Raw genomic sequence first — 13030 nt, 5'->3', positions numbered from 1 at the left:
ACTGTGTGTCCATGTTTGGAGAAATAGCTACGGATTATTTGAGGGTTACTATTTAGCCCATAGAAATAGCACACCAATGAAATAGTCTTTGAGATATTTAAATCCAAAGGCTATTTAACCTTTAATGCACTTTCTCAATCATTTGACCTCTTAATCTCTCTCTTCCCATCGGATCCATGTTATGGCCGCCGCCGTGGCCCTTGCTGTGGCCGGTTCAACGGCAAGCACCAGCAGCCCCCTCCTCTGCTCTCCTCCCTCCACTCCTCTCTCGTGAGCATAGCTAGTAGCCCCATCTCCACAGCGGCGGCTCCACCATCCTCTACTGAACTCCACATCCAGTCATAGCGCAGAAAGCCCCCCTCCACCTCGGCTTCTCCTCCCTCCGCCATCAGCAGCAAGTGTGGAGCTCCCATCTGCAGCCAGGCGCGGGGCCAGCGGCGTGATCCAGCCAGAGCGACGCGACTGTTGGGGACACCACCTTCGGTCCGGTCGCCGAAGGTGCGCGAAGACTGATCAGCAAGAACATTGAAGCCAACGGGAGTGAACACAGAAGATTACCGCCTTCGCTTGTCTTCGGGTGTGAAGACGAAGACTCGCGAGGATCGGTCGACGGGAGCGTCACGGCGAGTAAATAATGGGCCACATAGCCTTCGCTTGTCTTCGGGTCTGTAGCCGAAGACCCGCGAAGACCGGACGGTGCGAGCATCAGTGAGGAGTAAGCGACAGGCCGCGTAGTCTTCGTGGAGAAGGCCGAAGAGGATTATCTGTAGTTGTGGGCCCGTCTAAGCTGTAGCGCACTGAGCTTGTATTAGGGAAATTATGTGTACGTCCAGGAATATTCCAAGAATATGACCGTTGTAAGGGTGTAGAAGAGTAAATGTACGTGGGAGGTGTAACGCCACCTATAAATACCCCCTGTAATGTTCATTGATGGGACATTGAATAGAGAGAGAGAACATTTACTACTTGAATCGTGTCTCCGTCGATGCCCTCACAGACGGCCAGCTTGAAGTCAACCTTCTGGACATTGGCGTCTCAGCCGAAGACATTGCGGCGATGCGTCGCATCAACGCCCGCATCGAAGAGGCACGAAGAGCTCAGCAGCAGGCCTTGGAAGCAGAGCCTTCGGAGAGACAAATGATAACAAGAGTGAAGGGGAAGGAGACCATGCTCACAGAAGCAGAGTGTCAAGAGTAGTACAACAAGTTGAGGGAGGAGGAGCTTCGCTGAAGGCGCTGCAGGAGAAGTTCCGTGCACAGCGGCTGCAGCTCGAGAAATTGCAAGCACCACCACCACCAGCACCACCGCAGAAGGAGATGATTGTGGTCAACCCGCGGCAGCATGAACCACCAAGGCTCCACCCAAAGTTCGTGCCGGTCGAAGAGATCTCTGACCATTCAGAGTCCGACGGCGAAGAGCACTACCGTAGAAGGCATCAAAGAATATCACCATTGTCCGAAGAGCTGGAGGAGGTGCAGTGGCCTCATCGCCTCAACCCAGCAATATTGCCGCAGTTCGATGGGGAGTCAGATCCCGAAGAGTTCCTCCTCAAATACGAAGCCACCATAGAAGCATCAGGAGGAGGTACCGCGTGTAAAGCAAAGGCGCTCGTCCTCGCATTGAAGGGCTTGGCGCAGCGGTGGTACGCAAACATTCGACCGGGAACCATTCTGTCTTGGAAGCAGCTTCGCTTCGAGTTATGTGCAAGTTTCTGCGCCGTGAGGCCCGACGAAGTCACATCCTGTGATTCTCACGATCTCAGGCAAGGAAGCATGACCTTGCAAGAATATCTTCAGAGTGTCATGAAGCTTCGCGCAAGAGCACCAAATGTCGCCGACCAAAGCATCATCGATTCGGTGGTAAAGGGGATCAACCTAGGACCATGCGGAGAATACATATCCCGGTGCAAGCCGAAGACAGTAACAAAGCTGTTCGAGATAATGCAAGAATATTGCATATCCGACCGTGCGAAGAGAAGAAGGCTCGAGGAGAAGAGCGAGCAGAAAAAGTCACGAAGCAGCGAGAGGTCCCACTCGAGACCGTGGCACGCAGATGAGCCGAAGCACAAAAGAACGGTGAACAATGTCTCCGAAGAAGAACGCCGAGAGCCCAGACACTATCACCGGGCGAAAGGCGAGAGGGACCGCTACGAGGAAAGGCCCAACCACGATGATCGTCACCATCGCGAAGAACGACACAACAAAAGCCGAAGAGACAGCGGCGGTCAAAGGGAGAAAATTCCGTTCTATTTTTTCCACGCAAAGACAAAGGCCATTGGACAAATGAATGCCCCTTCGCCATTGAAAGAAAAGAAGAGTTTGATCGGCATAATTCCCAGCCAGCAAAGCCAGTCAATCATACCTCGCAGTTGCCACCACAGTCTTCGGCGACGGCAACCACTTGGGCTCCTACGGCAAATTGGCCGGTGTCATACCCGGTTTTCAACTACAATCTGCTACCGTATGTGCCACCTTCGCAACAATCAGTACCGATGCTACCACCTCCGCAGTATAGTCAGACATGGTCGAGGAGCTACACGCCACAGTCTTACGACCCGACAAGTTTACCCCCACCTCCGAAGCTCGAGCCGGGGCAGATACCAGAGCGAGCAACCTCCGAAGACCTTCGGCTGCAGCACTACCCACATAATGACCCCCTCGTCATAAGGGCAAACATTGGCGAGAATTCAGTGCACTTCGCAGGAAATGATGTAGGGAGAATCTTGGTTGACAATGGGAGCTCTGCAGATAACATCGTATGGCAATGCTTTGTAAAAATGGGTTTCACAGAAACAGCGTTGAAGAAGTCGCATTATCTGCTCATTGGCTTCGGATGCAAGAGAATCGAAGCTCTGGGAAAGATAGAGCTCAATGTCACATTCGGCGAAGGTGTAGCATAGAGAACCGAAGCGATAACCTTCGATGTGGTCGACATAAACTACCCCTACAACGCCATCTTCAGCCGCAACACCTTGGTCAAATTCACAGCAGTAATCCATCAGTCGTATCTATGCATGAAGATGTCTACAGCCGGAGGTATTGTCACAGTCTTCGATAACCAGGAAGAAGCAAGAAGATGCGAAGACAATGCGTCAACCGCAAACAAGAATGTCCATGTCATTGAAACACCAGAAGAGGACAATGAGGCTGCAAACAGCGAAGAGCCAGAGAAATCAGGGGAGTATCCCTGGCGGAGCACACGAAGAAGGTTCCATTGTGCGAAGATGTGCCCGACCGAATGGTGATCATCGGAAAAGGGCTTGAAGAGTCCGAGGAGGCCAGACTTATACAGTTTCTCCACAACAATCAAGATGTATTTGCTTGGTCCTCCTCGGATCTACGAGGGGTCAGTCGAGAGGTCATCGAGCATGAGCTCAGGGTGAACCCGAAGGTGAAACCAGTAAAGCAAGGCCAAAGAACAATGTCCGAAGAAAGGCAGAAGGCGACTCAGGCCGAAGTTCAAAAATTGCTAGACGCGGGCGCTATCTGTGAAGTCCAGTACCCAGAGCGGCTAGCAAATGTTGTCATGGTACCGAAGAAGAACGGGAAGTGGCGAATGTGCATTGACTTCACAATCTTAAACAAGGCGTGCCCTAAGGACAAATACCCACTGCCACGAATTGACACCCTGGTCGATGCAGCAGCTTGCTCGGAGATGCTCAGTATGTTGGATTGTTTCTTAGGTTACCACCAGATATTCATGAACAAGGCAGACGAAGAGAAGACCAGTTTTACCACCCCCTTCGGGACATATTGCTACGTGAGAATGCTAGAGGGCCTCCGCAATGCCGAATGCACTTTTAACAGAATGATCAAGAAAGTACTGGGAGATCAACTGGGAAGGAACATCTCCGCATATGTCGACGATGTTGTTGTCCGAAGCAAGAAGAAGGAGGATCATATCCAGGACCTTCGCAAACCTTCACCGTCATGGTCTGAAGCTAAACACAGAGAAATGCGTCTTTGGGGTCCGAAGAGGCAAATTATTGGGATGCATGATCACCGAAAGAGGAATTGAGGCAAATCCGGAGAAGATAGAAGCCATCAGACAGATGAAGCCGCCAACTACAAGAAAGGGGGTGCAAAAGTTAATAGGCAGGTTGGCCTCGCTTAACCGATTCATATCAATGTCTGCGGAGAAGTGCCTTCCATTTTTTAAGGCGCTGAAAGGCTCAAGCAACATGGAATGGGCGAAGAGCAAGCGAAGGCTTTCGAAGACCTAAAGCAATATATTGAAAAATTGGCAGTCATGTCCAGTCCGTCAGAGAAAGCGGAGTTGTTGTTGTACATCTCCACATCAGGCGCACCCGTAAGTGTTGCTCTCGTCGAAGAACGCACGATCGAAGGCGCATTGACACAGGTGCCTATATACTTCATTTCCGAAGCCCTAAACGGGTCAAAATTGCTGTATTCAGAAATGGAGAAGATGGCGTATGCAGTGGTCACGGCAGCACGGAAGTTTCGCTACTACTTCCAGAGCCACAAGATCAAGGTCCCAAACTCCTTTCCACTTCGGGACATGTTTGAAAACAGAGAAGCCTCCGGTAGAATAGGCAAATGGGCTACGTAGTTAGCCGAACACACCATTGACTTTGTCGCCAGGTCAGCAATCAAGTCGCAGGTCTTGGCAGATTTCATCGCCAACTGGACCCCAACCACACCTTCGCAAGAACAGCCGAAGATAGAAACAATATGGCAGCTCGAGTGCGATGGGGCTTACCAGGGAGATGGAGCAGGAGCTTCGGCAGTATTGACAGCACCTTCGGGTACACAGCTAAAGTACGCAGTCAGACTTGACTTCAAAGGATGCACCAACAACATCGCAAAGTACAAGGGCCTTCTCTTGGGTCTTCGCAAAGCAAGAGCGCTGGGTGCGCGAAGATTGTCGACCAGGTCAGATTCATAGTTGATCTCAGGCCAAATCAACAAGTCCAACCGAGCTCTCAAGCCGGAGTTGGTGAAGTACTTGGCAGCAGTGCGAAGCATGGAGAAATACTTCCTCGGGTTCAGTATCCGTAGTTTCTCTAGAACGAAGAACAAGCAGGCTGATCAGCTGGCAAAGGCAGCAGCACAGTTCGATCCTTTACCGCCGGACGTATTCTTCGAAACTTTAAAGCAGGCCTCCGTAAATTGTGCCGAAGAACCTGCCAAATTCATCAACGCCATAACCAACGAGGACTGGAGGGCTGCAATCATGGCATACCTTCGCGGACACTTCATCCCGGAGGACGAAAAGGAAGAAAAAAGAATGGCACTTCGAGCCAGGAACTACATAATCATAGGCGAATAGTTATACCGAGGTGGAGTCTGCGCACCGCTCCTAAAGTGCATTTCATGCGAAGAGGGCAAACAGCTGCTTGAAAAGATACATGCAGGGATGTGTTCTTCGCACATAGCAACGAGGACCCTGGTAGGCAAAGCTTTCCGCGAAGGATTTTATTGGCCCTCAGCTGTGGCGGACGCTCACGATGTGGTTCGCACATGCCCAAACTGCCAAAAGCATGCCCCATACTGCAAATTCCCACCTGATGAGGTGCAGCTACTGCCTCCGATATGGCCCCACGCACGATGGGGCATTGATATTGTTGGACCATTGCCTACAGCTCCGGGAAACTACAAGTACGCCGCTGTGGCGGTAGAGTACTTCTCCAAATGGGTCGAGGCCAAAGCACTGAGGGACATCACAGCCGGAGCCCTACAGAAATTCTTTTGGCAGAACATTGCCTGCCGCTTCGGGGTCCCAAAGGAGGTTACAGTGGACAACGGTAAGCAGTTTGACTGCGCAACTTTTAGGGAGTTCACCACTCAACTTGGCACCAATTTATGCTTCGCGTCGGTCTACCACCCGCAGTCCAACGGTGCAGTTGAAAGGGCCAACGGCATCATCTTCGCAGGCATCAAGAAAAACATCACCGAGCTGCCGAAGGGGAAATGGACGGATGAGCTGCCAAGAGTCATATGGTCTCACAACACAACCGAGTCCAGGACCACGAAGCTCACCCCCTTCAAGCTATTGTATGGCGAAGAAGCTGTAACACCAGAGGAAATCAAAATCAAATCCTGGAGAACAGCCGAAGGGGCAGAAAACGTCGAAGAAGACATCAAGCCCTCAATCGACACAATCGAAGCTGGCAAGATTCAAGCAGCAATCAACTTGGGAAAATATCAAGAAGAAACACAAAGGTGGAAGAATAAGAAAGTGAAGCCCAGAGACATCAAAGAGGGGGACTTGGTGCTTCGAAGAATACCGAAGGCCAAGCAAAAAGACAAGATGCACAGCAAGTGGGAAGGCCGATTTATCGTCACATCTATGGCAAGGCCGGAGGCCTGCAGGCTCCGCACGCTAGAAGGCACCGAAGACCCTTATTTTTGGAACAAGGATATGCTACAGAAGTATTACATGTAGGAAATGTGTAAAAGCCACCGGAGGGAAATAACCAAAGGGGCTTGTAGAGCAAATGTTTTATTTTTTCCATTTTTCTTTTTTTCATTTGGGTAAATCTGCACAATGTACCGAAGGGCCCGTACTCTTTTCCTCACGGGGGAATCTTTCGCGTGTCCACCCGGGCGCCGAAGGTGTGAGGTTTTTAACAAGGCGGAACCCTATATAACCCCTTGTGAAATATAAACAAGGCCCCCACAAAAGAGTCTCGAAGGAATGGGCACATTGCAAAGGCGCCGAAGCGTCTATCCCTCTTCGTCAAAGTGAAGAGGGGAGTCATCGGCGCGAAGTGCAAGCCATAACACTTGAGAAAAGTAAGCATGAGGTGCAATCCCGCTTAGGGGCTTCGCTCCTCTCATCTTCACTTCCACAGAAATTGACAAAAATTCCTTCGCATGAAAGCGAAAGGTGGAAAGTCCTGTCGCGTGAAAGCCGAAGGCTAGACGCGAACCTCTCCGGCTAAAGAGCCAAAGGTCCCCTAACAAAGTCCTTATGTGCGAAAGCCTAAGGTGGAAAGTCCTGTCGCGCGAAAGCCGAAGGTTAGGCGCGAACCTCTCCGGCTAAAGAGCCGAAGGTCCCCTAACAAAGTCCTTACGTGCGAAAGCCTAAGGCGGAAAGTCCTGTCACACGAAAGCCGAAGGCTAGGCGCGAACCTCTCCGGCTAAAGAGCCGAAGGTCCCCTAACAAAGTCCTTACGTGCGAAAGCCTAAGGCGGAAAGCCCTGTCGCGCGACAGCCGAAGGCACGGCGCGACGTCCCCGGCAAAAGAGCCGAAGAACCATGTGAAAGTCCTTACGAGCAAAGCCGAAGGTAAGGCATCAATAATTAATACAAGCGGCCGGAGGGGCTAAAACCTGCTTCACAGTCATCATCCCTGCCAGTCGAGCGAAGGGGGGGGTGGCGCTTCGCAAACTAGATACACGCACGATGCCGGTGACGATGAACGAACCAAAAGGCGTTTGTAACCTCGCCCGCGCAAAGGGGGGGTGGCGCTTCGCCGCATACATTTGTGCACAGTCGAAGGATAAATGCCAAAAATTACATAATTTATTACACACAAAGTACAGGTTTATTACAAAACGAAGATACACTTCGCGTGAAGGCACGAAGAACTGAATGTAAAATTACATAGTTACATCCGAGGTCTCTTCCTCGAAGACTAGGCGGTCCACCTCAGATATGATCTCCCAGACCGCCACATCTATTATTTCTTCGGCTGTCTGTCGAAGAAATGCTTCGAAGTCGTCCCCTGAAACTGAGGGCAACACAAATCAACTAGAGCTCTCGTCGAAGATGCATGTGCGTCGGTACATAAATACATGAGGCGACAGGGGCTCTTCGTCTACCGGCTCCGGCTTCGGCTCACGGAGACCGACGGGAGCACTATATGACCTATCAGTATCGAGAATCCATTTTATTTCATGACGAAGCGCGCGGTCAGGAAGGATCTTCGCATGTTTTGCTGGATCACGCTGAAACTCGGCAAAAAAATGCTTCGTATCGGCGTTCCGGAGCTCGTAAACGCGCACCCTATCCGCCCAAAATTTGTCAAACGAAACTTAAGGGTAACGAGCATGAAACTTCGCCCAAGACGCACCAGAGACATAAAAATTCCTTCATTGCAAACTGCGAGGAAGCACGCCTTCGGTCACCTGCGCAGGGGCCAACGCAGGGTCCTACGCAGACACCAAAGGTGTTAGTCTCCTAAAATGATAATTACAATACAAAAGTGGACGATCACACGACCATGGCCCTCACACCTCGCCAGCTGCAGGGTGGGAGGAGCCCTCCATGGTTCGGTCTTCGGGCGCCGGGGCTCCACATCCGACATTTCCTCCCTCGCAGCCCGCTCCTTCGCCGTCATCCTCGCCGGAGGGCGGCGTAGCGACTCCGCTGGAAGGGTCGCCACCACCTTCAGCAGTAGCAGGTGGCGCTTCAACAAGGATGGGCTCCGCAACAGCTTCGGCTTTGGCTTGGAGCTAAAAAGCACGAAATATCAAAGATGTTAAGATACATTTCAGGTCGAAGAAAAGGAGGATCAAAAAGAAGACATCAAAAAGAAGACAAGAAACCACCTAAGCCTTCATCCGTTCAACCTCGCGACGAACGATCGCACGGCCTTCGCCCTTGAAGAAATGGTCCATAAAATTTTTAGCAATGTTCTTCGCCAGAGCGGGCAGCGCCTCTGGGCGAACAGCATCTTCTCCAGGCCAGGGAAAACCCTCGTCGCGGAGGCAACTTAGCTGGGCCTTCGTCACGGTGCTGGCGCCGGCAGCTTCGGAAGGGAACAAGCTGTACACCGCAGCACTGAGCATCTGAACAGCAACAACAGCGCTTATATCCTTGTTGAAATGAGCCCCTGCATCCAGCATAGCAATACATGCGCGGAGTCACTTGAAGAAGTCGTCCACCCCGACGGTGTCCTCCGAAGAGACGTCAGGAGCATCAAGCCCGTATTTCTTCAGGAAATCTGGAAGCTCTTTCTGAGCTTGGTCGCCCCAGCCCTCACCGACACCTTGAACGAGTGAAAATGTTTGTGCATAAGAGCCCGCCGTTTTTTGGTGTCTTCGGCGAGCAACTTAGCGGCCTTCGCCGAATCCTCTGCCTTCACTGCCCGATCAGCTGTCGCCAGCAGCTCCGTGGTTAGGGTCGCCTTTTCTTCACAAGATTTGTCGAGGCATCGTTGTAGGGCCTCTTTTTCTTTCTCCAGAGCAGCCACCTTCTCCTCCAGATCTGCGACGGCAGCCTTTGAGCCCTCTTCGGTCGCCAACTGCCGAGCGGCACAGCGCGCAACCACGAAGGCCTTTAGTGACAAATCCTGCGCACTCTCCAGCATGTTTGTCAGCCCACTCGCCATCAAGTCCTTTTCCATTAGTGGGAAACAAAACGAGCCACCCGCCTCCGACAGCAGTTCACACTCATGGTCCCGGCTCTCAAAACGAAGGGACTTGACGATGTTGACGCCAAGACGCACAACCGTGGGCTTCGCTCCAAGCTCCACGGCAGCAGCTTCAGGGTCAGCGTCCGACGTGCTGCTCGATTCTTCGCCACCACTCCCCTTCGTCCCAGACCTGGACGCCGTGTTCTGCTTCTCGGAATCTTTGCCGGAGGCCGAGGCTTCGCGCGGTGCAGGCGAGCGACGGGGCGAGTCAACGACAATGTTCACCTCCTCATCGCCTACTTCGTCATCGCTCTCCACAGCGGTGCTGAACTCAAGGTCCAGGCTTGGGGGGACCGCCTTCAGAGGTGTCGCCTCCTTAGGAGCAGCGAAGGGTGGCTCCTCGACAGCGAGGCGGTTGCTGCTTTTCCTTCCGTCGTCTTCAGAGTCCCCTTTGCTTTGCAGGGGAGACTGGTGCAAGATAGCATCAATGAGCCGGCCCCGTTTCTTTGGCGCTGCGGACGAAGACGCTCGTTTCCGTTTTGCTTTTTCTAGAGCCTTCGCTTTTTCCGCGCCATGTGCAGGGGTGGCGCCCTGGCCCTCAGCGAGTTTCACCTCAGCCAGTCATTGAGGGGCAGAGAGGCCCAAAGCGTGGAACACCCGGTTCCGCCGAACTCCACTGAGGTGACTCACCAAAGCTTTGTACTCGTCCTTCGAGACCAGTCCGACCATTTCGTCGGCCCGGCTCTCAATCACAACAGGGTCAACTCCTGCAAGGTCGAAGAAGCACAAGATATAAACAACAAAGGGGGAGGTAGGTTCTACAGTGAAGGAAGCGAGGAACGAAAACTCGCGATCGGCCCAAAGGTTGAAGGAGGACGCAAAATCAGGTAGGGGAATACCCTCTATCCATTGATCTTCGGTTAACCAGCCGGAGATCGTCCAGCCAGCCCTGACTGGGAAGCAGCTGCACGCGACGAACTCCTCGATAAGATCCCGGGTGCCGAAGGTTTTCGACAGCTTCTGGAGCAGTGCGAACAGCGCCTCATCTTTGGCTCGGGCGTCGGAAGCTACTTTCGGCACATCCCCAAGAGCGACGATGTGGTCGATGACGAGGGGATGGGTCTTCGTCTCTGGATCCAACGCCACTTTGTGATAGAACCAGTGGGACGACCAGTCATTGGCCCACTGGTTCTTGCTTGCAGTGACTGGACTTGGCAGGTTCTTGTGGAAGGCGAAGGTATAGCAGCCATACTGAGGAATGGCCGATATCTCCGCGCCTCCCATTGTCTGTATGGAAATCTTCTTCGGTTGGTAGTGCACCCTGAAGGCACGAGCAAAGCCTTCGGCGCTTGGAGAAAGGCGGCAGGTCTTTGCCAGCCACATGTACAGGTTGAGCCTCACGATCGAGGTGGGAGTCATTTGATGCAAAAATACCTTGAACAGCCGAAAGATGGCAACCACCACGGGGTCGAGTGGCATCCGAAGGCCGGCAGTGAATAGATCATGGAAGACAACCACTTCGTCAGTGCGGGGATGAGCGACAGTTTCGCCCGTCGGAGGTGAACGAACGTCGTTCGCGGAGACGAAGCCACGACGAGCCAGGTCGTCGAGCAGGGATGGCGTCATCTTCGACAGGCTGAGTACGGTGGTCGTAGGCCCTTTTGACTAATCCTTCTTCGGAGCCATATCCGAAGACGCAGCTTGTTCTGAGGTCGCCACTCTTGAAGTGTTGCGCAAAAGGAGTTCGACGAAGAACGAGCTCACAGAGAATCTTCGCGACGGGAGAAGCGAGGAGGTTCTAAAGCAAAATGTGATGAGCGGTAATACACACAGCTCGCGGCGCCGCTATTTAAAGGGGGGCGGCCGAGAGAATCCCAGCACCGGCGGCGCCGCGAGGTGGAAAGACAACCGCGCCCCGCGCTGCACGTCTGAGATTAAGAGACCGGGGGGCAACTCTGTCCTTTCAAAGTCTTCGAACCACCACAAGAATTCCCGCCCAATTTTAAAAACTGAGTTTTGGCATGAACTAACGGTTTCACCCTGAAAATTTTCCTTCCTCGATGACAGTACAGTTTTTGCAGGTTGACACGGATTGGGCTTCGCCAACTACTATCGCGGCGCCCAGCCCGAAGGGTGGCGCTTCAGGACGCCGATCGCGTCCATGGGGTCGAAGCCGCGCCCCTCTCGAGGTTCGGACCGAGGCTCCGAGGGGCTACTGTTGGGGACACCACCTTCGGTCCGGTCGCCGAAGGTGCGTGAAGACTGATCAGCAAGAACATTGAAGCCAACGGGAGTGAACATAGAAGATTCCCGCCTTCGCTTGTCTTCGGGTGTGAAGACGAAGACTCGCGAGGACCGGTCGACGGGAGCGTCACGGCGAGTAAATAATGGGCCACATAGCCTTAGCTTGTCTTCGGGTCTGTAGCCGAAGATCCGCGAAGACCGGACGGTGCGAGCATCAGCGAGGAGTAAGCGACAGGCCGCATAGTCTTTGTGGAGAAGGCCGAAGAGGATTATCTGCAGTTGTGGGCCCGTCTGAGCTGTAGCGCACTGAGCTTGTATTAGGGAAATTACGTGTACGTCCAGGAATATTCCAAGAATATGATCGTTGCAAGCGTGTAGAAGAGTAAATGTACGTGGGAGGTGTAACGCCACCTATAAATACCCCCTGTAATGTTCATTGATGGGACATTGAATAGAGAGAGAATATTTACTACTTGAACCGTGTGCTTGTCCCATACTGTTGTTGTGTCCGTCCATTCCGGAGACACTCCCCACCAACAGCGACGCAGGCCAGCACGGCAGCAGGCCGGCATGTCAGCAACGAGCAACGGCAGCGGGTGGGGTGAGGCGGCGGGGTGGATGGGGGACGACGGTGACGCGAGTGAAGCCTGGCGGTGGCGAATGGTGTTTGGGGGGGGGCTGGAGGATGAAGCGAGCGGGTAGGGAATAGAGAGAGCGGGTGGGGGTGCAAGAGCCGCAGATGGATCCGGTGCTTTGAATGCGTCTGCACCGAGATGGTAAAAAGTGACTTTTTGCTGTGGGCCACCTGAAATAGCCCAATACTCAACCCTCCGTGGGGATAGGTTTTGGGTGGATTAATTCAAAATAGCTCTCATGTTTAGATACTTAAAAGCTATTTTATTGTTATTTGGGGTGGGCTACTAATAAATCTCAGTAGCAAAAATACGCACTATAACTATAAAAAATTTCATGATTCCAAGGTATCTAAATTATATTTCGATCTCACCATTATGTTTTTTGGCATGGAACTTTGAAATAAGGCCACAATTAAACATATTTGAATGAGAATTTTTGGAACTTGTTTTTCGTGAACTTGAAACAATTGTTCTAGCTTTATTATAGATTATTCCACCTTTAGATAAAAATGTTCAATAAAAAGTGTCTAAATATATATATGTAAGGTTTTATTTTAAAGATCTCATCATGAGAATCATAATGGTGTAATCCAAATTTGATTTGCTCACTATTTAATAAACTACCGGCATCCTACGCGCTTTTGGAGACGTGATGATGGGCTTGGCGTGCTGCAGTAGCGTCTTCGACGTGCGGTCCGGCCCACCAGTGGGTGTATAAGAGCCCCTGATGCTGATAGATACATATTTTTTTATTTTTAAATTATTTTTTAGCAACAATAATTGTTGAATTTCAAAATTGTCAAAAATAGGCTCGTGTCACCCCTTGATCG

The sequence above is a fragment of the Panicum virgatum genome, chromosome 5N (assembly GCF_016808335.1).
Source record: "Panicum virgatum strain AP13 chromosome 5N, P.virgatum_v5, whole genome shotgun sequence".
NCBI lineage: Eukaryota > Viridiplantae > Streptophyta > Magnoliopsida > Poales > Poaceae > Panicum > Panicum virgatum.
This window is presented reverse-complemented; position numbering follows the sequence as displayed.